This window comes from Carassius gibelio, chromosome B22 (assembly GCF_023724105.1).
Source record: "Carassius gibelio isolate Cgi1373 ecotype wild population from Czech Republic chromosome B22, carGib1.2-hapl.c, whole genome shotgun sequence".
Taxonomy (NCBI): domain Eukaryota; kingdom Metazoa; phylum Chordata; class Actinopteri; order Cypriniformes; family Cyprinidae; genus Carassius; species Carassius gibelio.
In genome coordinates, this window is record NC_068417.1 from 8,824,408 (window position 1) to 8,851,478 (window position 27,071).

At 34.6% G+C, this 27,071-nt stretch overlaps 1 long non-coding RNA gene across 1 annotated transcript in view; it reads right to left on the reverse strand.

The window, feature by feature from the left end:
* Positions 1 to 8,511: 8,511 nt before the first annotated feature.
* Positions 8,512 to 27,071, reverse strand: part of LOC127987009 (uncharacterized) — a 58,077-nt gene continuing 39,517 nt past the window's right edge. Inside the window, exons 2-3 of the long non-coding RNA XR_008161027.1 lie at positions 14,200 to 14,254; positions 8,512 to 9,745 (exon numbers count right to left, since the gene is read on the reverse strand). This is a non-coding gene — a long non-coding RNA (uncharacterized LOC127987009). The remainder of the gene's footprint in view (positions 9,746 to 14,199; positions 14,255 to 27,071) is intronic.

Here is a 27,071-nt window from a genome sequence, read left to right on the forward strand (position 1 = left end):
ACAGCCAGCTCTTTTACCTCCTGTCTGTAAGCAGACTCGTCACCGTCCTGGATGAGGCCGATGAGTGTGGTGTCATCTGCAAACTTCAGGAGCTTGACAGAGGGGTCCTTAGATGTGCAATCGTTGGTGCACAGGGAGAAGAGCAGTGGGGAGAGAACGCAGCCCTGGGGAGCTCCGGTGCTGATTGTACGGGTGCTGGATGTGTATTTTCCCAGCCTCAGTAGCTGCTGCCTGTCTGTCAGGAAGCTGTTGATCCACTGACAGACGGAGGTGGGCACGGAGAGCTGATTTAGTTTGGGCAGGAGGAGGTTTGGGATGATCGTGTTGAAGGCCGAGCTGAAGTCCACAAACAGGATCCTCACATAAGTCCCCGGTCTGTCTAGGTGTTGCAGAACATAATGCAGTCCAATGTTTACTGCATCGTCCACAGACCTGTTTGCTCTGTAGGCAAACTGAAGAGGATCCAGCAAGGGTCCAGTGATGTCCTTCAGGTGGGCCAGCACCAGTTTTTCTGACTCCAGAAGACTTAAGAAGACTTAAGAAGACTTAAAGACTACATTAACAGCTTTAATAAGCTGTTTGAGAGCATTGCAAATGTGTTTTAAGCTGCTAATAAAGAGTCAAATCAGCTCAGAAGACGAAGAATAAGTCTGCAGATCATGTCACATGACTCAAAAGTGGCGGTCCACCAGCAGCCGGCTGAAAGGAGGCCATTGATTGGCGTGTGTTTACCGCCGTATCATTACCGCTAGGTCCAGGCGAAGGATCTGTCATTGGCAGAATTAACTGGAGTGTTTTCCGATTGTGGAGTTTGACTGAGCGGCCCACGCAGTCTTAACACAAGGACTTGCTTTCAAGAGCACTACTTCTTTGAACTCTCTCAATCAATTCCAGGAATAAATCGGCAAGGAATGGCACAATGGTAAGATGTCAGTGCCTGCGCTCATCAGAAGAATATAAAAGCCCGTTCAGCAGAGCGAAATACTGAGAATAGCCAGTTTAAGGACAGATTAAACAGAAGAAAGTGTATGTTTGTTCTCAGCAGTGACACTACTGTAGGATCATGATGGCTTTCCTTAACAACTGGTTTCACGTAATTGTTTGTATGTGAGGCGTGAAAAGTTGGCGAAGATATTGCAGTGTTTTTTTTAGTATTTTTTTTAGGTTGTGTTGTCAAAACCATCATAATGTGCAAATGAACCAGATAAATACCAGCATAAACCAGCAAAAGATTTTAAACCAATTAAAATTGGTTTCAACTGATTTTATGCCAGTTGGGAAAATGTTAAGCAATAAAAATATGTTAACAAAAAGTGTCCAAAATATTTTCATTTGGTTGCATATTAAAACGTTTGTCTAAAAATATTTTACAATTAGTTTGGAAATGTGTTTGGACACCTCAGACTGGTTTTAAATGTTCCCAGCAGGGAAACGAAAATGATTGCACAAACAAAAATGTGTTCTATTAAAAAAGTCATACTTTCTAGGATTTTTACAACATTCACACAATGTTATATTTTAGTAGCATAATATTAAAATATTTGTTTTAAAATCTCATACATTTTTTAATTTGGAGTGGTTTCTAACATTTCTACAACGGTTTGTAAAGCTCATCCAACCACATTCACCTCCTTGCATCTCCTAATCATATAGCTAACATCTCTAAAAACAACGTAGAGGAGATATAGCAAAGAAATTAGCGCAATAAATTGAATGGAAGGAGTAAGAAGATGAGGAGCATCAAAAAACATTTCAGAAGATTCACCCAAGTGTCTTAACAGTTTTAAGAGCAACTTCTGTTCAGGAGTTAGCGGCCTATTATTAGACCGTAGCATTGCATTGTGGGTAAAGGCAGCTATGTCACATGTGACAGGTTAATTGACTGTGAGAAGAAGTTAATAAGGTTTTTTTTTTGCAAGCGTTCAGGTGGAGGCGTCTCGAGGTGTGATTATGGATGGAGAGACAGAGCGAGAGTCGTGCCAATAATAACCTGAAGATAATCCAGGGTCAGAAAGCCAATACTCGCCCGGGCGTAGCGCACACGAGTCACCCAAAAGCGCGGAGCTAAGACACGCACTAATTTATTATATGTCAAAGAGCCAAAGCTTAAAGAGGAAGAATATTAGAAACAGACGAAAAATAACGGGGAGGTCAACGGAGGAGGCTCGAAAGTGAGCGCAAGCCAAAATATGAAACGAAATGCTAATATAAAAGTTTGCTCAGGCACTGTCAAACTCTGAACATGTATAGTTAAGGACGGATTAGCATACTAACATACTACTCTTATGATTTCTGCCATATACAGATAGGGCAGAAATGTCTTTGCTACATCAAAATACTATAACTGCTCATTTGCATTATAAGTTAGCAGGTTATTGGTTGTATGTTTCTGTATGCTTACAGATAAAGTTTCTAAAAGACTTGTTCTCGTTATCGTACATTATAGTGGTTTTACACCCCAAAATGTAATTCAGAAACTTGCTACTTTAGCCATTAGCCTATGTGTCTGTATGCTAATTGACAGCAATTTGAAAGAAAACAGGTAAACGAGCAACCCAGACACTTTTTAACCTTTTGATTGATTTTTAAACTAGCAAACTGGCAATTTTAGCTCTTAGCATATGTTTGTGCATGCTAAAAATAGTTTTTCTAAAGGAAACTGACTTGGAAACTAATGAACTAGCCACTTTAACAGTTACCCTGTGTTTCTATGTGCTAACAAAAGTATGTGTAAAAGAAATTTACATGTAAACTAGCTATTTTAACAATTAGCCTCTAATTATGTATACTTACCATCAGTAATTCTAAAGAATACATCTAAACAAGCAAACAATCCACTTTTTAACCGTTAGCTTGTTTCTGTATACTAAGCGGCAGTATTTATACTGACTTATAAACTATCAATCTAGCCATTTGAACAATTACCCTGTGTTTCTGTATGCTAACAGCAATATTTCTGAAGGGAACTGACTTATAAACTGGCAAACTAGCCATTTTAACGATTACCATGTTTCTGTACGCTACCGGCAATATTTCTGAAGGAAACTGACGTGTAAATTGGCAAACTAGCCATTTTAACGATTACCATATTTCTGTACGCTAAAGGCAATATTTCTGAAGGAAACTGACGTGTAAATTGGCAAACTAGCCATTTTAACGATTACCATATTTCTGTACGCTAAAGGCAATATTTCTGAAGGAAACTGACGTGTAAACTGGCAAACTAGCCATTTTAACGATTACCGTGTTTCTGTACGCTAAAGGCAATATTTCTGAAGGAAACTGACGTGTAAACTTGCAAACTAGCCATTTTAACGATTACCGTGTTTCTGTACGCTAAAGGCAATATTTCTGAAGGAAACTGACGTGTAAACTGGCAAACTAGCCATTTTAACGATTACCATGTTTCTGTACGCTAACGGCAATATTTCTGAAGGAAACTGACGTGTAAGCTGGCAAACTAGCCATTTTAACGATTACAATGTTTCTGTACGCTAAAGGCAATATTTCTGAAGGAAACTGACGTGTAAACTGGCAAACTAGCCATTTGAACTATTGCCGTGTTTCTGTATGCTAACGGCAAAAAATTCTCTCAAACTAGCAAACTAACCATTTTAGCCATTAGCTAATATTTCTGTATGGTAACCAAAAGCATTTCTAAAGGAAACTGACCTCCAAACTAACGGCTTTAACAATTAGCTTGTGTTTCTGTATGCGAACCGACAGTATTTCTGAATGAAACACACTTGTAAACGAACCATTATACTGTTTTTATGTTTGCTAATTGATAGTATTTCTAAAGGAAACACTGCTGTATTTGAACAAATTAGCCATTTTCATAATAGCTATCTCATGCTACGTCAACAAGCATTGATTATTCTGCTACAGACACTGCAGCAGCTCCCTCTAAAAGGTAAGTGAGTTGACTCCACTGAGAAAACGTTTAATTCACCCTCTTGAGTTTGACAAGCGATCTAATCTCCGCAATGATGGCCGAACGATTTATGCGACATGTCCACAATAGCGAGACATTCAGCGCAGGGATTAGAGGGCGTTCTGTCATCATATGGTCAATGAAGGGCCTCCAATGCACCGCTGCTGATAGCCTCCGACCCTCCCGATAGATTAGCACCTACACAGTTATTATTCCATTATGCTGTCAATGAAATAGGTGCAGACTGTCGCGGCCTAATCACAGCACGCTGGGTGACGTGTGCACTTTCATTTCCGCAGTGATCACAGATGTCAGCCGAAGCTGCTGGATGTTAAATGACTGGAGCTGTTCACAAAGAGCATGAGGTCACGGCCGGAACATGAATGTTAAATGAACTCTTACTAAATTCGATTTAATCTCAACTCTTCAGGTAGCTATTTAACCACATTGGACTGTTTTAACGCTAAAAGAAAGCGCTGAATTATAGTAATTTGTCTGATTTCTAGTAATTTACACAATCACAATAACATGACAATTGACTTTTGCGCATTTTCACATTTGTTTTTTTATTTTTAAAAATGTAAAATATAATTTGTAAATGTGAAATATAAAATACATTCATTTTAAACTATATTATATGTAAACAAATTATGCAAAAGTTAAAATATATTTCATGTTTAACCGTGTTAAACTGGTTAAAATTATTTCATTAAAAATTATGAATGCATTTGAATTTTTTGCATAATTTCACTTCCGTTAAATTATTGAAATTTACACAAAAAAAGTTACATATATTTGGATTTTTTTAATAATTTCACATCATTTTTTAATAATCATAAATTACTAAAACATTTTAAATGTTTTTATTTTAAACAATTTATCTGAAGTCCTATTTATATTTCTAATTATTATTTCTATTTTATTTTTTACAGTCTTAAATATCTGACTCCAGTTAACAATTATTTAAATAGCTTTATATATATATATATATATATATATATATATATATATATATATATATATATATATATATATATATTTTTTTTTATTATTATTATTATTATTAAACAATTTTTTGCATAATTTTACTTCAGTAATAAGGAATTATAAATGTGTGATTTATTGGCATATTTTACATAATTTCACTACATCTAAATATGATTTTTTTTAGTTATTTGTTTTAAATATGACTTATGTTTTCACATGCTTTGCATAACTACATTTCGAAGAATTCTTTTTCAATTATTATTTTTTATAATATTTGTTATTCATAAAAATAGTAATTTATGAAAATGTTAATAGTCCATTCATTTGAATATTTAAATATTTATGTAATATTTATTTAAATATATTAAATATTTTACATTTTAAGTTGAATGTATAATTTTTTATTTGACCAGTTGGGTTTCACATATTTATTTTTTTGCAGAATTTGAAAATCTTAACTACAAGGGTTTAATCCAATAGTAAAATATGAATATGCTATTGTGGTACACAAAACGTTTGGCCATATAACTTTGGTTTAAAGTACTACATGAAGTCTACATCAGTGCTTTAAGTGGGCCTGTACGCACCTGTACTCAGTACCGGCACTTCCATATAGCTCTTGAGCGTATGGCCACCTCTCCGTGCGCCCAGAACATGCTTTTAGCGTACTGGTACGTTCATTTGGACATCTGTTTTAATAGAGGTTTTAATCCTTTGCCTGCGCTGCCGCTTTTCCGAACGCCTTTCACAATGCACGCTTCCTAATTCTTCCTAGTTCGGAGTATGGAGCGTGAATCATTTGAACCAGTTCGGGAGTTCGGAGCGGGTTCGCGAATCATTTGAGTCAGTTCGGGAGTTCGTAGCGGGTTTGTGAATCATTTGAGTCAGTTTGGGGATCGCGAATCATTTGAGTCAGTTTGGGAGTTCGCAGCAGGATCGCGAATCATTTGAGTCAGTTTGGGAGTTCGGAGCGGGTTCGCGAATCATTGAGTCAATTTGGGGATCGCAAATCATTTGAATCAGTTCGGGAGTTCGGAGCGGCTTCGCGAATCATTTGAATCAATTCGAAAGTTCGGAGCGGGTTCGCGAATCATTTTAATCAGTTCGGGAGTTCGGAGCGGCTTCGCGGATCATTTGAATCAATTCCAGAGTTCGTAAAGGGTTCGCGAATCATTTGAGTCAGGGGATCGCGACTCATTTGAATCAGTTCGGAGCGGGATCGCGAATCATTTGAGTCAGTTTGGAAGTTTGAATGCAGTAATGCAGTAGCTCTTTCTAAGGGTATTTTTTCAAAATCCTTTTGCACATTTTATTTATGTTCAGTAGTTCTTTCTAGCTCAAGCAAATCCACAAACTAATAAAAGGATTTATTATCAAGGTCGCCTGTTGACTGCTGTATATAAAACCCCTTCAATATAGTTGTTGTTACCTCGGGATGAGGGGAGTCATTAAAAAAAAAAAAAACAGAAAATATATATATATATATATTTTTTTTTTTTTTTGTGGCTATAATAGAGTGCCGGCACCTCTTTTGGGCCACTTAAAGCACTGGTCTACATGATCTATGCATCCATATCCCATAATCCTCTCTGTTGCTGTGACGATCTTGAATCGTGACCCTCAGTGATGCCCCTTAATTTGCTGAAGACACCAATAAAAGTGTCAGCAGGAACAAGGACGCTGCTGCTTTATCCAATTAGCTGTAATTGTTTGGGCGTTAGCGAGCGCTGCCCTTTCGGACAGATGAAGTTACCCAATGTCAAATGCCAGAGCGCTGACATATTGGCTTTCTCTCCCAATTTCTCAGCTCCCAATGTCTGTATCACAGCTTCCCCCTATGATAAACGCACATAAACAGCCTTATCAATCATAACGTGACATTTATTAAAATTAAACTGACAAAAAACACAGATCATCAAAGTCATAAATGCTTTACTAGGCCGCACTTTGCTAGACAGTTTCCTGAAAGTGTCGCACAAAAGCTTGCACGTTTATATTTCTTTGCACTTTTGGGAAGCGTTGGGCTCCTGCAGCTTACGTTTGAATGAGATTTCCGGCGCTACATTTCACTGGAGTTTAATCACATCTGTGGCGCGTAAACAGCCTCGACACGTGTGAATTATATATGGATACATCACTGTAATGGCTTCACTGTCACTGCCAATGGCGCCGGCTTATTATTCGACTTATTATGCAGCTACGACGCTGAGAAATTAACTTTCATATCAGTCAGACGTGATTTTATAGATGGATTTCTGGGGGATCTCATGGTGCCACTGTGGAGAAGAGCCATTCGTTTTCTATAGACTAAAAACAAAAGCTTTGAAGTGAGTGCAAATCTTTTTTTCATTTTTTTTTTGTACATATATGAAACATTTTATTAAAACAATTGTATATGATTCAAATCTTTTTTTTTTTTTTTTTTTCATTGGTGCAAACTACTTAGGCTAAAGTATAAATAATTATGGTTAAAAAAAGTCCTTGAAATCCATTATAAAAAAATATAATAATATATATGGACACTATATAGATATATATATATAAAGATATATAGATAGATATAGATATATATAGAGAGAGATATATAGATATATAGATAGAGAGATATATAGATATAGAGATATATAGATATAGATATAGATATAGATATAGATAGATATAGATAGATATAGATATAGATATAGATAGATATAGATATAGATATAGATAGATATAGATATAGATATAGATATAGATATATAGATATAGATATATATAGATATATATATATAGATATATATAGATATATATATATAGATATATATAGATATATAGATATATATATATATATATAGATATATATAGATATATAGATATATATATATATATAGATATATATAGATAGATATATATAGATATATATAGATAGATATATATATATAGATATATATATATATATATATATATATATATATATATATATATATATATATATATATATAGATATATATATATATATATATAAAACCTCACATTTTTGGGTGAAAAAAAAAATAAAATTTTGAAACTTGCATATAATGAAAATTACAAAAACACAATCTATACTAAATATACAAAAATACATGTATACTGATTGTGGAGTAATATATGACTGGCATCTCCATTTATGTAATCCTTAAAACTGCAAGTGCATTCAGACGGGGTTTATTTTCTTTGTAATATAACAATTTGTTGAGCAGCAGTCAAAAGTGTTTATCCCTGTGTTTTTTGAATAATTAAAAACTATAAGTGTGTAGTATAGGCTTCTAAAACTCAGCAGACTTCCAGAGCTTCAGGCCAGAGCAGATGTTCAGTCTTAAAGTGACAGTTCACCCAAAACAACAACAAGTCTTCTGAAGTCACATGATAGCTTTGTGTGAAGAAAACACACAGGTTTAATTAATAAAATCAAGCAAAACAACACCTTTTGAAAACATTGTGAAAATACCTACCTGACAGGTTTCCTTAAAATAACTTCAAATCATTAACAAAACATCATTCACTGATAAAAACAACACACGAAACCGAACTGCATCATTTACATTTGTAAAATTGAGCATTAAAATTTCATTGTGTACAAAAACTAAATGGAAATGCTTCGGGGGAAAAAAGAAAACGCAACCATTTTTTGAAACATTTGTAAACGTTATTTAAAAATCTAACGAAAAAGAATGCACAAAAACTGTCTGTGCAACAAATCTGAATAAATGCAAGTGTCATGTGACATAAACTGCAATGTTTGTAAAATGTATAAAATTCTAAAAGTAATTTGTACAGCAAAATTAGTGTCCAAATGTGACAAATTTGAATATATGCAAATACGATTTAATATATATGACATGGAAACATTTTTGTGCTTTAACATTTTTAATAAAAACAACAACATCCAAAATAAGACAACTACAACGTTTGCATTCTTTAAAATAATTTGTGCATTAAAATTTCACTAAAAACGCAATGAAATTGATTTAAAGGGATCATTCATCCAAAATTAAATCAAAAAGCTGACGGCACCCATTGACTTCCATTGTATGGGAAAAAAATACTATAGAAGTCAATGGGTACCGTCAGCTGTCTGGTTCCACACATCCTTCAAAATATCTTCTTTGTGTTCAACAGAAAAAAAGAAACTCGTACAGGTTTGAAAAACCATGAAGAAGAGTAAATGAGGACAAAAAAAAAATATATTTTTTAGGGATGAACTGTTCCTTTAAATGTATTTTTTATGACCACAACACCACATTTGCCTATGGAGCAATTGGATTACGCCGTTTACTAATCGGTCATTGCTACACAGAAACATTTTTGTGCTTGAACATTGTTCGAATCATCAGCTTTTGGTATCCCATGAGTGCAAGTAAAGTTGAATCTGATGGAGGTTGTGTTTGATCTGATCAGGATCCGGTGGAGAATTATGGGTCTCTAACAAGCTTGTAATTTCACCTGACGCATGGCCAGCAAATCATGAATCTCTCCCATAATATTGAGCCTTCAATCTTGGTTCAGAGCTCAAACATTGACTTAATGCTCTGGAAGGATTCCCGCTCAGCCAGCACAAAAGCATTCAGGGAGCTGCTCGGGCAAATACAATGGGCCATGAATTACAGAGGCAGCGTGTCTCTCGCCCCTCTCTGTGTCTCAGGCCTGCCGGCGGGAACATCGATTCGCTGCTCATCAGGGGAGAAAGAGAGGAGCTCCAGATGCTATGGATTATTTCATGGTGTCTGCATCGACGGACTGCAAACTGAACGCAGGACACACGGAGAAGCACAGGTCACTGGACGCGTCTGTGTTTCAGCATCGATTCTGGAAGCAGATACAGTAGGATTGATGTCTGAGGTGCTTTCCTGTGAATGATGTGAAGAAAAACTGACAATTCAGCAATGAAACCTGCATCTTCAACTTTAATCTGGTGCTTTGCTCATAATATGGAGTAGTTTCAGTGAACATGAAACCACAAATAAATGTTCTTTTTAATACTATTTTGTATATCAATGCATTATGAAAGCAATAAGAATGTTACAAAGTTAATTAATAAACCTTTAAGCAATTTTTCATTTTTATTTTAGTGATAAATGTGTATTAAAAAATCTAAACAGACAACACAGCATTTATTGAAAACATGAAATTCATAGGGCCCTTTAATCGTAACAATAAAGAAATAAATGGTTGCTGTTTTATGCATTTGATTTATTATACATGAGTTTTGGGTATTAATGGAATCCAAAAAAGGTTTAATATTGAAAACATGGGATAAAAGAAAAAAGGAATTTGGGAAAAAATGTTTTTCATAAGGTTATAAAATAAATTTTCAGTTGAAGTTTTAAATTGTATAATTTCAATGATCTCAATTAATTAGACATGGTTTCTGATCACTAAAATATTGCATTAATTAAATGCTTTCTGATTAACTAAAATTGAAATGTAAAAAAAAAAAAAAAAAAAAAAAACTAAATTTCATAGCTCTAAAAAAAAATAGTTTTTTTAACTTTTTTACTTTAAAAAAAAAATGATTTCAATTAATTACACATTATTTGTAATTACCAGAATGTAATTAAACCATTAAAATGGAAATAATAATTTATTTACTGAAAACATAAAATTCTGGAAAAATAAAACAAACAAATAATTATTCTTTATTTAGTTGTAAGCTTCACCGTTTCAGTTAATTATATATATATATATATATATATATATATATATATATATATATATATATATATATATATATATATATATTTTTTTTTTTTTATTAAATTAAATTAAATGTAATTTAAACACAAAAAATACAGGGCATTTCACAGGGCTTCACAGAATTTGCCAAGAAATAAAACTGATTTAATTTTTGATGAACTATTTGCTTGTTTTGTCTGGTTTCGATGATTTAAGCTAGTCTTCCAGTCTGGTCAGAACTTCCGTAAAACCATCAGACCAGGTTTAGAGCCCCTCTGGCTAGTTTAGGCTGTGTTTAACTCACTCGCTAATCTTCAAGATGCTAGTTTCTTCATGAACTCCCTCCTTGTAAATCTCTTTAAGTCTCTGTTGTACCTTCCCAGAGTTCATCTGTTTTCCGCTGACTCAATGGAAAGACAATTACTCATGTACTCTGAACCGCTTTCGCCGGCATTCAGCAGAAAAATGTCTTTGTATCGCAGCCAATTTGAATAATGCAGCCGAGCGCGACGTAGCATTCCCCTCTTGTTTGAACTGGTGGCGTTCCTGCTAATCTAAGCTAATGGACTGAAGACCTTCATTGTCTGATCTGGATGAGCTCCGTTGATTCATCCCGGCTTCATTTGATGAATCGCTGCAGTTTGCATCTCTGAGTTCAGAAAAACTCACTTTATCTGGCTAATGCTAACGCTTAAGACAACTCAAATGATCTATTGTGTGGTCTGGACATAGAAACGTGTTTAACCAGGGTTCACACGGTCATTAAACACTCTTTTCATTATGTACCATAGTGAATAAAACGTTTTTTAGTTTTAGTGTTCAACCCTAAAATATTTAATTGGATTAGCGAGTGAATCTTTTTTTTTAATTAATGACTTGAATTGGTTTCCAAATAAGTCTGAAAGATTCATTAGCAAACGCTATTCAATAATCACAAATGAATCACGAAACTTAATTTTAAAGCATGAAGCTGAGAAAGATTCCATGAATCAGTCCAAACTGTCGATTCAAATGAATCTGTTTGAATGTCTGATTAATGATTCTTTTGTTTCATGACGATTCTTCAGGATTGGTTAAGTGAAAAATCTCAAATGACCGTAGAGGTCACAAAGTTATCAGCCTGATTTGATTCATTTCCATGAATCAGTTCAAACTGTGAAGAGACCATTTCAATATTCAAATCAGTGATTCATTTGAATCACAATGTCATTTTCAACACAATATTGAATCAGTCCAAACTCTTGGTTGAAATGAATCTGTTTGAATGTCTGATTAATGATTATTTTGTTTCATGACGATTCTTCAGGATTGGTTAAATGAAAAACTGAGTAAGTCGAAAATCTCAAATGACTGTAAAGGTCACGAAGTTATCAGCCTGATTTGATTCATTTCCATGAATCAGTTCAAACTGTGAAGATACCGTTTCAGTATTCAAATCAGTGATTCATTTGAATCATAATGTCATTTTCAATACAATATTCATGCTCTTTTGAATTGGTCTGAATGATTCATTGCCAATTGAATTTAAAAGACATAAAAATTTAATTTTTCAGTAAACACTAATGACTAAAAAGGTCATGGATACTTATTGGTCCATCACAACTTCAGTAACAGATTCTTAGTACATTCCATTAATTAGTTCAAAGTGTCCGTATAAATTAATTGAATGAATTTCAGATTAACAATTCTTTTGTATCATGACTATTTTTTCCATGACATATTCAGTGGGATTAATGAGTGAAAATTTTAAATAACGATGTCTAGAAAGGTCACAGAAATGTATCATTCTGTCAATTTCAGCAGTGAATACTTAGTTGATGAATTTCCATGCTTCAGATTCAACTATCAACTTGACTGATTCTATTTGAAACGAATGGCTGTTCAGAAAAGTCTTAATTTCAGCAATAGATTCATAGTAAGCTTGATTCAGTTCAAACTGTCTCTTTCAATAATTCTATTATACATTCTAAAACCTTTCAAGGTGATTTTTTAAAATTAATTACTTGAATTGGTTACAAAATTGGTAATTGGCAAATTGATCAGAATATAATTCTTATTATTTTTTATCCTTATTTGGTAAAGTCACAAATAACTGGAAAGTTGAGAATTTAATTTAAAATAAAGCTAAGTTCTTTCAGTTCTATGAATCGGTTTAAACTGTCCATTTCAACGAATCAATTCAAAAAATAACGTTTTCTAGTTTTAATTCTCAATTCTAAATTTGATCTTTTGAATTGATTCTTTCAAATGATTTTGATCAATTCAAAACAGTTTAATACATTTGATGGCGAACTAAATATAAATAAGAAAAAATATATATTTGATAATCTGATTAACACAAATGACTCAAAAATCACTTTTTAGTCCTTGTGTAATTTTAGCGATAGATTCTTAGTTTGATTAATCTCCATAAATCATTTCAAACTGTTTAATTAATTAATTCTGATTAATGATTTGTTTGTATCTTTCATCAAGTTTTCATAAAGTATTCAACTGAATTAGCGAGTGAAACCTTTTGAAGAAATTATTGGAATCAGTTCCCAAAGTGCTCTGAATTATTATTTGGCAAACTGATCAGAGTTTGAATGATTAAAAAAACATTTTTCTTCAGTGAAATCACAAATAACTTGAAAGAAAATAGAAATTTAATAAAAAGTTGATGCACTTCATTCAGTTCCAACTGATAAATGAATCGGTTCACTACTGAAGTTATTCATGTGCATAATAAATTCCCTGCAATCAGTTTAATACATATATTAATACATTTGAATATAGTGTATGCAGATAAATATTTCCGGTCATGACTGCCTAGGCCTATTGTTCTATAAGTGATATGATTGCTCTTTTGTTCATTCAGTGTAAAACATGTCTAGATACGGTCTAAACGTGAATAAATGTCCTGACTCGAGTGCTTTCATTACAGCACTTATTGAAATGCTCTTCTCTCTGCTTTCGCTCCCAATCTGTCCGTCTGCATTTCTTTCCTCGTTTAACATCACAATGGCTTTGAGAGAGAAATCATCATTGTTCTCACTCTCAGTTCGACTGATCCTGATAAACTGACAGGCGATTTAACGGTTGACGCGCAGACACTGGTACATCCCTGTTAAACCTCAGCGTCCCCCGCGGCCTCCAATCGATAGCAGACCAGCACCAAGTCTGTTTTTAGCCCGATGGCAGATGAACTCGGGTTTGACCCTCAAGGTCTCCAGACATCCAGCTCATGGCTAATGACGCTATCGGATAGCACGCACTTCCTGTCCCGCCATGCTCTCATTATTTGTGTGCACTCAGTGGTCATCTGCTGACCTTGGAGCAGACGGGAGTCAAGCGAGAGAAACAAACACGACCCGCCTGATGACACCTGATTGACCGCAGTCACTTTTTGTGAATGTTTGGGAACTCCAATACCGATCGACAGACCCAGGTCACGCAGTTCTGGAATGCAGACGATACTGGAAAGGGTTGCCAGGTTTTCACAAAAAAAAAACTCTCATAATTGCTACTCAAAATTAGCCTAATGGCATTTCCATGTTGGGGTCGCCTAGTACCGGTGGGTACAATATATGATTTTTGGTAGGGTTCACCTGGTAAAATTCACACTCCAGGAACTACATTTCACGTTATTGCATTCGCTTCAACCTGCGGACAAGAAAAACAACATGGGTTAAAGTAGCCCAGTTCTGCGGGAAAATGGCAGACCTGGCAACACTGACTGATACTGAAGCTTCTTGATCATCTGAATGTAGTTGCAAAGTTATTATAGATAGTATAATGTCTAAAGTGAATCATGAATCAAATTCCAATTGCCCATTTTAATGAATCTATTAAAAATTCTAAATATTCAAAATGAAGTTATTCATTTGTATTATCACTTTAAAATGTTTTAGTTTTTTTTTTTTACATTATTTTATTTTATGATGGTAAATATTTCTGTTCTTGACTTAAAAAATTAAAATTATATTATAGAAGTATTATAAGATAATAGATTGTTATATACAATTATATTATAAACAATTAAGATTTCATACATATTTCGTTTTTAAAACGCTATGCCAAATTATTGTTGATTAAAATATAGTTATTAATTTATTTGTGGAAAAATACACTGTCACATAATTTAAGAACCTAAAACATTAAAAATAAAAAAGCATATATTGAAACTTGATTATTTATTTCAACTGATTTATCATTCACACATAATTTACATAAAGTACATTTAATATATATATATATATATATATATATATATATATATATATATATATATATATATATATATATATAAAATCATATTTTAATTTTGATTTACTTCAAATTCACACACATAATTTCATATTTTTTATTATTTATACATTATTTTTATACATAATATTTATTACATTTACAAAAAAATTTAATATTACAATTAATTTCTTATCAGATTTAATAGAAAAAAGTTGGGAACTTTCTCAATATTATATAAAGTTAATAAATAATTTATTATAATAACATAATAATAATGCCTAATTAATTAATAAATAATAAATACATATATTATACATAAAAATACAGTTAATAGATTAATAAATATATAGCTATATTTTTTATACATAATTGTCACATTACAAATTAGATAGATAAATTAAATAAAAAAAGTTAAACCAGCCAAAATTTACAGCCAAAAATTCAAAAGTGAATAATTTCAGTCATAAAGATTGAGCTGACAAAAAAAGCTGACAGTAATGTAAACGTTAGTCCAAATCTCTCTTTACACACACTCATTCTCTCACATGCACAGTCAGCTCGTACCACGCTGCGTTGTTTTTAAATCATAAGACATAAAAAAGACATTGGTTGGAGGGCAGGATAATTGTATATTGATTGTAAATAATAGAGCGGCCCCTGCGCGTACATCACAATAAAGAGCCCACTGCAGCAATTTCGCAGACGAGGAGGCCCGAGGCCTTTGGCCATGAAGGAAACACAGCTGCAGTCCTTTCACACAAAACTATTGTGCTGTCCCAGCATGCCGTTCTGCAAAGAGAAGCAGTTAGTACACCGTGTCCCCTTATCAAAAGAACCGAAGCATCTTCATGCGACCCGCCACAAGAGTCTGCACTTCCTCGACTTCAATAAAAGTGAATGCATCCCTCCTGCCAAGTGCTGTGTTATGAATAATTATCTGATGGGATGCAAACGTGGTGTCTGAAAGTCGCTGAATGGCAGCTCAGAGAGACGAGGAAAGAGCAGCAGAAATCCACACCTTCTTCAAGATGCTGTCTCCATCTGTTTAAATCTGCACTTATAAGCATTAAAAAATCAAGTTGACTTTGAACTCAAACGCCACAACGGTGATCTGAAGAACCTGAGCATGCAACATCAAGCGCTTTTAATCTACAAAACACCATTTAGCAACTTGCAAAATAGTTTTTGAAGCATCTTTATTTCTAAAATACTGCAAAGAACAAGACATTCCCCCACGTTCAGAAGCCTTCATTCAATTATTAAGGAGTTTTCTGTGAAGAACGCCCATGACTTGTTTCTCATAGTACATCTATGGTAGGCAAAGTCTGCTTTACATCTCTCTGACTGACATCAGCTCGCACTGAACTCCCTCTTCACGCGTACACCTCTGACAGCCCTACATACGCATGCACTCCTCAGTTCCTCGCATTTCTTTGTACTCTGCGATGTAGATGCTTTGGAGGATCTTCAGTCAAGTCGCACAACCCCCAGAGCCCTGGAGAAAGTCTGAGAGCGAGTCACAAACACAGAACAGAAAAATGCATGTGTTGCATTAAACATGCGTCAAACTGTGTTAAAGGCGTCAGTGCGTAAAAAGAGGAGGTGTGGGACCATCTTGCGCATTATCGTCTCTTCGCATGGTTGATGAGAAAACTGTTGTTTGTAGTTTCAGTCGAGCAACATCGCAACTTTTTGCCCTTTGCGATGCTGTGCTGGTGTCAGATTAAGGTGGAGCTTTGGAGAATGTTCAGTCACATCGAACAACCCCTAAAGCCCTGGAGAAAGTCTGAGAGTGAGAAAAAGAAACAGAACTGAAAATATACATGCGCTGATGCGCATTAAATGCGCGTTGAACTATGTTAAAGGTGTCAGTACAGTGCAGGGATGTCTAAGTAAACAGAGGAGGTGTGGGACCATCTTGCGCATCATTATTTGGAGTGTCAGACGAACAGCTGAAAAATGCGTTAATAACGGCGTCGCATCACGAGGGAATGCACGCTTGTTCCTGCACGAAACCAAAGCGTCTTGATTGATGGCTGAACGCATTTGGAATGAAGGGATGTTAGCTAGCATCATGCATGGGGATCTTCTCTTCGCATGGTTGATAAGAAAACTGTTGTTTGTGTTTATAGCCAAGCAACATCCCAACTTTTTGCCTTTTGTGATGCTGCATTGTGTCAGATTAAGGAGGTGCTTTGGAGAATCTTCAGTCGTGTCGAACAAACCCCTAGAGTCCTGGAGAAATCGGAGAGAGAGAAAGACACAACAGAAAGCGTGCATGCATCTGAGCGCATTAAGCATGCGAACTGCGTCCAAGGCATCTGTACACTATAGGGACATCTTAAGTGCATAGAGGAGGTGTGGGACCATCTTGTACATCATTATTCAGGGAGTCAGAGGAACAACAGAAAATTGCAATAATAATTACGTTGGAATATGAGGAAATGCATGTTTGTTACTGCAGTGAATGCAATGCACTGTGATTGATGGTTGAATGCATTTTGAATGGAGGGATGTCTGCTATCATTATGCATGGGGATCTTCTCTTTACATGGTAGATAAGTCAAACAATGATGCAACATAGCGCAAAAATCCAGATAATTGTCTTGGGCGATGCTGCATTGGTGCCAGATTAAGGAGATCTTCAATCACATCTTAAAACCTCTGGAGCCCTGGAGAAAGTCTGAGAGAGAATCAGACGCAAACAGAAAATGTTAATGCGTCTACACGCATTAAGCATGCAAACTGCGTCCAAAGCATCAGTACAGTACGAGAATGCCATCAAGTGCATTGAGGAGGTGTGGGAGTATCTTGTGCATCATTATTCAGAGAGTCAGAGGTACAACAGAAAAATGCGGCGTTAATTGCGGTGCAGTGCGAGCGGATGCGTGCTTGTTCCTGCACTAAACGCAAAACACTAAGAATGCATTTTGAATGGAGGAGCATCTGCTAGATCATGCATGGGGATCTTCACTCAAATGGTAGATAACGATAGCATGCTGTTTGCAAAAACAATGTCACTATTTAAACGCAAAAAACGCAACTGATACTGTGTGATGCTGCACTGTTGCCAGATTAGGGAGATGCATTGGAGGAACATCTTTCTCTTTGCATAACCTATAGAGCCCTGGAGCAGGTCAGAGATGAAAAGACACAGAATAGAAAGCATGCATGCGTCTGCACGCATTAAACATGCGAACTGCATCCAAAGCATCAGTACAGTACGGGAATGTCTTCAAGTGCATGGAGGAGGTGTGGGACAATCTTGTGCATCATTATTCAGCGTGTCAGATGAACAGCTGAAAAATGCGTAAATAATTGCGTTGCTTGTTTGTTTGTTCCTGCAGCTCTCTGATAGATGTTTTGAATAGAGGAGATGCGTTCGCTAGCATCATGCATGGGGATCTTCTTTTCGCATGATGATATATAGTAAGACGTCAGATTGTTTAGGGTTATAGTGAAGCAATGTTGCAACATGGTGCAAGAATTCAAATTCTTCTTTTGCGAAATTGCGCTGGTGTCACATTATCAAACAGATGTTTCTGGGTTGTTCTCAGAGAAAAATTACTTACAACTTGGTATGCTAACCTTACCAACATCCACAACAAGTGTATGGTGCATGCAAAAAAGACATCACTTCCCCCTCCCTTCACTTCTTACCTCAGCCAGAAATATCACCATGCTGCGCAGTTTTAGACCTGAATCATGCGTCTTCCCTTTGCTCTGGCATTAACATTTTCAAAAAAAACAAGCCCTGCTTCATTAAAGTCATAAATAAGGAGCTCACTGATGTTCCAGTGAATGTCATGAGCTCTGGATTCAGTCAGTCAAAGCAAACACTGCCCCCTGATGTCCACCAGCCTTCATATGAAGCGACCATTCACTCAAAACAAAGCTGCTGTCGTCATTTACTATCCTGAATGACTTTTTGAGAATATTTGACAAGTAAATCAGCTGTGTATTGGGGCAAATGATTTATGTATCAAGTCATTTATAATTTAGATAAATACACACTTCAGTGCCACAAAACACTGGAGCGTTTGATAAAACAAAGGAGATCCAGTTGAACCAAAAATGTCTGAAAGTCAGTCTAAAGTCAGTTCACCCAGTGTATCATCGCACTATACAGACAAAACCCCAGTCAATGCATATTAACGTCCTGCTGATCTGCATAAGAGAACGTGATTCTCAGCTCTCCGAGGTTCATTCGTATATTTCAGCGAGAGCAGCTCAGCAGAGGAATCCAATCAAAGCCGATGTGTCAGTCCAGATCTCCAACACCACCACCACTGCTGCTTTTAACCAGCGCTTCATCCGTCTGCACTAACTAGTACCTCTGAGGATTGGCTCTGATGTGTCAATCATTTCAACAGCACTGCGTCAACACAGACACAGATCAATATTACAAACACACTGGAAAATCACTCCGAAGATCCGTCAGCCTCCGTCTCGCCACCACGGAGAAGGCGGTTGCATAAAGAGTGTTTAAAAGTTAATTAACATGAAAGTTTGAGCGTTTCTGCCACTGCGCTGACCATTTCATCTTCTCCGACGAAAGAAAGAAGTTTCAAACGAGGCAAGACAGGGCCCAAGTGCTGTGGTTTATTTGGGAAATAATCAAGCCCACTTTAGGGATATAGTGAAGCGAGTGTTGTATCAGGTCGATGCAGGGGGAGAAATGAACTAGAAAAAGGTCAGAGGCTGACATTAAAAGAACAAAACCAGATTAACCCCAAACCAGAACTGACCGGCTACACCAGAAGAGTCGCCACAACCAACACAACACACTCACAACTATACACTAAATCATTGCACCGCATCTGTGGTGGGATTTCTTTCTTTTTTTAATGCTTTTGCATCCTTTTAAATTAAATTAAAATACATAAAACTAACAATACTGAACAACAATTCTGACAATTCTAACAAAACTAACAATTCTGAAACTTGATCTGAATTATAAATAGAAAACACCAATTGAACATGAATGAAACTTCAGAAATCATCTCATTGATAAAACAGCAGTGCTGTACATCTGAACGAGAGTACAGTGATGCTTGACTAAAACCACACTGACAAACACATGAAGCGTCCGAGGTCGAGTGTCCCGTGCTTTTATCACTCCCTGTTCGCTCCTGTTGTGGAAGTGCGACTAACTTAATTAACAGTTACGACAAATGTGTTTTCACTTCAGATTGGTAAACGTGGTGCTACCAACACTCTAGAAGTTGTCATTTACTCCACAAACAGCCTCGCTCTCTTTCATAACTTCAAGTGCGTGCGCTCTGACCCACCCGACCACGTTCACAAGCTAGATTACTATAGTGTTGCCAATTTAACAATTTTGTTGCTAGATTTAGCAACTTTTCAGACTATCCTAGCAACTTCTTTTTCTTCAAAATGCACCTAACAACAAATTAATTTTTTTTTTTATTTCTGTCAAACAATTAATCGCGATTAATTAAAAGTTTTTGTTTATATATATATATATATATATATATATATATATATATATATATATATGTGTGTGTGTGTGTGTGTGTGTGTGTGTGTGTACCATGTATATTTGTTATGTATATATAAATACACACACAATATATATTTAAAAATATTTACATTTATATATTTATATTTTTATATTTTATATTATATATAAATATATTTAATAAATAAACATAACATCTATGTGTTTGTATTTATTTATACAATACATAATATACACATAGTTTGAAAAAAAAAAAAAAAAAAAAATATATATATATATATATATATATATATATATATATATATATATATATATATATATATATATATATATATATATATATATATATATATATATATATATATATATATTGGATGTGATTAATCACGATTAATCGTTTCACAGCACTAATATATTGATATTATTTATATTACAGATATGTTCAATATATACAGTAGAAACATTTCTTAAATATATACGTGTGTGTATTTATATAGACATAATAAATATACACAGCAGACACATTTTATGTAAACAAAAACGTTTATTTTGGATGCATTAATCACAATTAATTATTTGACAGAACTACTATTTTTAACATCACATGAGAATAAAGTTGATAGTTGCACGTGTTCAACAATAATTGTTCATTTATGATACACCTTACATTATATTATTTTTTTCTTAAACAGCTATGTTTCCATCCACCTATTTTTAAGCGCATTTTGGAATATTAATAAAACTGGATGAAAACGGCAAGATGGTAATAAACAAAAAAAAAAAAAACACATAATTGAGTGGGTTAAACTATTTATCCGATAGCAAAAAGTGTGCATTAACTTCGATGGGACGGGATAATTTGACTAATGGACCAATCTTGCTTTGCTCATTCAGAAATGCCTGAGTGTTTATTCTGTTTTATTTTGTTTATTATATTTAGTGGGTTCTCCTTCATTTCTTAGTGATATTTAGTGCCAGTTTATCAGGAAGTGACCATTTTGTTCTCTTTGACTTATTGGATGGAAATGGTTCTTTATTCGGAAATTTTTATACGATATTCCAGTTTTGCGTTAAATTCGTATCTTTGGATGGAAACACAGCTATTGTTAGTCAGTAAGGTACACTTATCACAAAAATCTCTATCTAATTGGTTTTCTTTTGGAAATATTTTTCAAATTCACACTGAATGCATTTATGTCCGTAAAGAATGTATCTGTGTCAAAATGGTGATTAAAATCTAAATTGCAAAATTGATCAAAGAAATTGCAAAAGTTTTTTTTTTTTTTTTTCAGCCCTAGACACAACGTAATTTAGCAACTTCAAGCAACAAATCGACCTGCCTTTAGCAACTGTACCTAAAAATGAGTGGGCAACACGTAGACTGAATGGAGTGTGAGCGCGCGGGAGTCCTTGAGGACACGGTGTGTGATCCACACTGTAGCCTTTTCTTCACATGAAGCGGTGCGTGGTGCTCTCTACGCCCTCCTGAGGTGCTCTATCGTCTCCGCCGCAGCAGGAACCGTGTTAATAGCACGGGGAACATAGCTCTGAACTAACCTGACATCTGATCCATGGGGTCAGGAGAGGACAAACCCGCAGGACACGCGACCTGAACCAATTAGCTGTGCTAGCAAAGAGCCGCCTCTCGGCTACCCACACAGAAATAGCCAGAAAGGTGAACAAGCTCCTCTCTATAAAGGCAAGAGGTTTTGTGTACATTGTGTTGCAAATCATACACTGAATTTTGATGAAATGTACAGTAAAATGTACAGATTTGCATAATCTAAACACCCAGTCAGTCTTTAAACCACAGTAAAAGCTGCTTAATAATTATCTCAGGTAAGTTATCCATTGTTTATCGGTCGAGGCTAAAAATGAGCTTAAGAAAAGAGCATTTCAACACAAATGTAAATTGATATTGATTGTTAAATGTTGTTTTTGGCATGGTTTTGTGGTGTGCCAGAAAAATACTTCTCATTCAAGCTTTCTCCCACCGATTCACATTTTTACTTAAACCGTGTGGGAAAACGGTATTGAAGAGAGGTGAAATAAATAAATGCCAAGAATATCTTTCTGTTTTAATGAAAAAACACTGAAGTTTACAGATTGTCAAATTCATCAGGAAATTTGAACAAGAAGTGTTATTTTGGCACAGTTTTGACAGTAATAACTGCGCATTTAAACTTATTGCAATGTACAGTAAAAATTGCTAAAATGCATTACTTCGCAATTAATCACCGATTCAGACTACAGTAAAAGCTTATAAAAAAAAAATCTGACCTCAATAAACTTACCTCAGTTCAGCTGGTTAAAAGTTTGCTACCTCAGGTAAGTTATTCGATATTTATCAGTCAAGATTAAAAAAAATCTTTACTCTACAAAACTGTTGCGCATACCTGAACAACACTAATTGCCATTTTTTGACCAAAACTGTAAGAATGAATGACTAAATGACAGACCTGGTCTGAGATAATTAACAAATTGGTTTAGTGAAAGATATTATTATTATTTAACTTAATATTTAAGCTAGCCAAGGCTATATTTCTAATAATTTAATCTGTAGTTAGTAAGCCGAAACACAAAAATAAACACTATTTTTTTTTTTTAATGAAGTATTTTATACATTTTAGGGAGCTAATTTTTTTTGCTTCTCAATAAACTTACCTCAGTTCAGCTGGTTAAAAGTTTGCTACCTCAGGTAAGTTATTCGATATTTATCAGTCAAGATTAAAAAAAATCTTTACTCTACAAAACTGTTGCGCATACCTGAACAACACTAATTGCCATTTTTTGACCAAAACTGTAAGAATGAATGACTAAATGACAGACCTGGTCTGAGATAATTAACAAATTGGTTTAGTGAAAGATATTATTATTATTTAACTTAATATTTAAGCTAGCCAAGGCTATATTTCTAATAATTTAATCTGTAGTTAGTAAGCCGAAACACAAAAATAAACACTATTTTTTTTTTTTAATGAAGTATTTTATACATTTTAGGGAGCTAATTTTTTTTATAAACTTTAAGAGAAAATGAAAGAAATTGCAAATTGAATGCAAAATATTTATAAAAACAACATTCATATAGGGTGGCCGATAATGGAAAAAAATATCGCAATTTTTTTCAGGAATATTACGATTAATGATTTTATCATGATTCTTTGCCCTGTTACTATTTTGCAAGTTGTCTGAGCATTAAAGCTAAACCAATTTCCATATTTTAAAAGAAAAAGCCTTGCAATGTAACAAAACAGTGCTTTATTTTTCAGGTACAGTAGGTGTATTTAGAAGTTGCATTCAAGAAATGTATAGTAATGGAAGTGGCACTCCTAAATTAAACTGCATTTTAAAATTAAACGGGTTGAATGAATGATTCAACGACTCACCCATAAAATATCTGTTTCTGCCCAGAATCAATCAGTGTTTTTGAAAAAAATCAGACTGAATGTACAGTTCAATTACTCAGCCAGTCCTAAATTAAATATTTAATAGCTAACAAGACATTATATATCACCACCGACTGGCATATGAATAGAAATGACAGAAAGACGACAACTAGAAGTATTTTCACTGTAGGTGTGTTCAGTATCAGTCAGGCAGCACATCCAAAGCCAACAAACTGTATTCGAAACACTCCATGGCATACGAAACAGTCTGACAGAAATCAGGAAGTACGAGTGGCTTGTCAAGCCCAGAGCGACGACAGCAAGTGAAGTGAAGCACGAAGTCCAGAGGCTCTTTCCCTAGAGGCTAAAAACACATCAAGAAATCAGTTCCCGACTCTCACTATGCCAAACCACAATTCCCATGAGCTCTAAGCCTCTTATTCTGATTTGTGTTTCTTCCTTCGCCTCTCCAGAGGAAACAGGCTGTTGACCGGAGTGGGAAAGTGTCCTGGCAGTTTAGCCAAGCATGGTGGCAGATAGAGCGAAAATTGCTGAAAAATTAATCAAATCCAAAGACGGACTGAAGCGCCGAGGGGGAAATCGGCGGCTGTGCGTGACAAGTGCTCGGGGCACAGCAAATAAAACCTGAAGGGAAACACAATCACTCTGAAGCAATCACTGTGCTCACAAAGACGCCCACGGACATGAACGCGGAGGAGCTGATCTCAGTTCAGTCTGCTGGACTCTAAACTCTGGAGACGCGGAGCTCATCTTCACCTTCAATTCTGCACAGCCATTTTATGCTTTCAGACGCATTTAATGGCATGTGATTCAGAGGACGTCAAAGGTTATAGGGTCTTAGTTGTTGGTTTTATTCTTTGTGTTATATAAGAAAAGTCTGAAACGTTTCAGCAACCATTAAAGCTTGATTACAGGAAAGTTGACATTTGTAATGGTCGTAGTTATTTGCTTTAAAATTTGTTAAAATAGTTGACATTTTTCCTTCTACTTTTTCTATTCCATTTTTTTTATGCAAGTTAGTAAATAATAACAAAACAAACTGTTACATGTTTGTATCATTGCTTTAAATAACAAAAAATTTATGAAAATTAATAAGATGCCAGTTTTATACTTGTCTATTTTGTGCGATAAATAATGATAAATAACATTAAAAATGTATTAATTGTAAAATATCAATAGTTCAAATAATTTAAAATATTGTGTTAAGAAAAATCTACTTTTATATTTATATTATGTTAAAATTAAATGACATAATAAAATAAAATAACTGTTTTTATACTTGGATATTTTGTGCAATAAAAAAATTAATAAACTTTTTATAAAACCAGATTTATGTGTACATTGTGCGAATATTTAAATTAATACAATTCAAAGTTACTTTTATTATAAGTTAGATTAACACTTGTGCACTTTGCAAATAATTAAAATGTACAATTCAACTACTTTCTAAAATAGTTTTATAGTTGAATAAACGATGTAAAAACATTAATATACTTTTATATTCTGTGCGATAAAGAAATCATATTAAAATTATAGTGAAATAAGTCAGATTTAAACTTACTTTGCAAAATTACATTTATAAACTGGTTTTAATTATAAAATAAAACCTTGTTTTATACTTGTATATTTTGTGCAAATTATTAAAAGTTATACATTAAATTAATTACAAAAGTAAATAAGCCAGACTTATATTGTGTAAATGTCGTGTAAATTAAAATTAATAAATGTAAAAAAAAAAATAGCAAAAAAATATATAATATATTTTTTAAAAAATAGAAAAGGGAACTCTTTTGGAATTAGAGGAGAAATTAAAAGGGAACTCTTTGTCGTTTACATTGAGTCACGTTACCCGATTGGTCAAGTGATTTTTGCTCCACAACATTTAACTTCAACCCAACAATTGTAGTGGTGAGGGCAACAATCAAGATCCCTGAAAATAATCTACAGATATTCAAAAACATGAACCTGTATGTTTGAAAATAGTTTTAAAATGCAAACGACAAAAGCAGTCCAAAAAACATACTATAACAAAAAATACAAAAGAAATTAAAAGAGGAAAAACAACGGTTTACACCAAAACCAGGCCTTAAAAGTACTTCACGAATAGTCCCTCTCCATCCTCAAGTGGGACAGCGTCCAAACGGCAGGCCCTGTCACCACAAATAACATCACTCGGTGGATTTTGAACCAACTGCGGCATCATAAATCCCACCCAACAATTATTGATTAAATGCTTTCTCCCAATAATGAAAGGTATAAATCTCCTTCTTTCAAAAGACACGCTATATAATCTAATAAAGGAGTTACATGGCCAAACCTCTGAGAGGAGGCTTAAGAGACTGGGCTTCATTATACGACCTCAACATGGGCAAAGGAGAGAAAGAGAAAGAGAAAGGTTGGCTGAAAACACGCAGCTTGCATCTGAAAGCCACAATGGAATTAGTTATCAGAAGGACTATTACTCAGAACAGGGTATTGATCCAGATGAAACATGTTCGCTTTAGTTGACTGTTATTTAAGCAATAATGCCAGTCATGCGTTTAAACTTTCATGTGAAGAGTTTCTCCAGAAATATCTCTGCTCTGTTGATGGGTTAAACTTGATGCAGAAATATGGAGTTTTTCTCTCTGGGCTTTGGTTTAGTAAGGGAAAAGAGCAGAAAATGTCCACTCTTGGTTGGCCTCTTCTTGGTGGTGTTAGATGGTGTACGGAGGACTATCAATGTCTGGAAATGAGATAGAAGAATAATATTTAATGAAGATTTAAAACTATGAAGAAAACTTAAAAAACAAGGATGAAAACGCAGAAGGAGATACCTTGAGAAACCATGAAGATGATGATTCATGATGAGAAACCATGATGAGACGAGCTCCCATGAAGACCAAGAAAACTATGAAAAGGAGAACAGTTAAGGAATCGGGTTGAAAAACCAGAAGGAGATGTCTTGAGGAAACCATTATGAGAACCAAGTTGAGATATGAGGATCTTTGAAGAAAAAGAAAACTATGAAGATGAGGCACTATGAGGAGAAAAACTGCTGAGGAGCCAGTATGAAAAACTAGAAGATGTCCAGAGGAACCAGGATGATGATCCAGGATGAGAAACAATGATGAGATATGAGGAGCTCTAGTGAAGACAAGAAAATTATGAAGATGAATAACTGTGAAGAGGAAAACAGGTGAGAACTATGATTAGATTGATGGGGAACTTTGAAGAACAAGAAAACTATGAAGATGATAAACTATCATCTAAAAAGGTTTTCCATCTACAAAAGAGGAAAACTGTCAAATAACCTGGATGAAAAACCAGGAAAAAGATGTCTTAAGGAACGGTATAGATAATC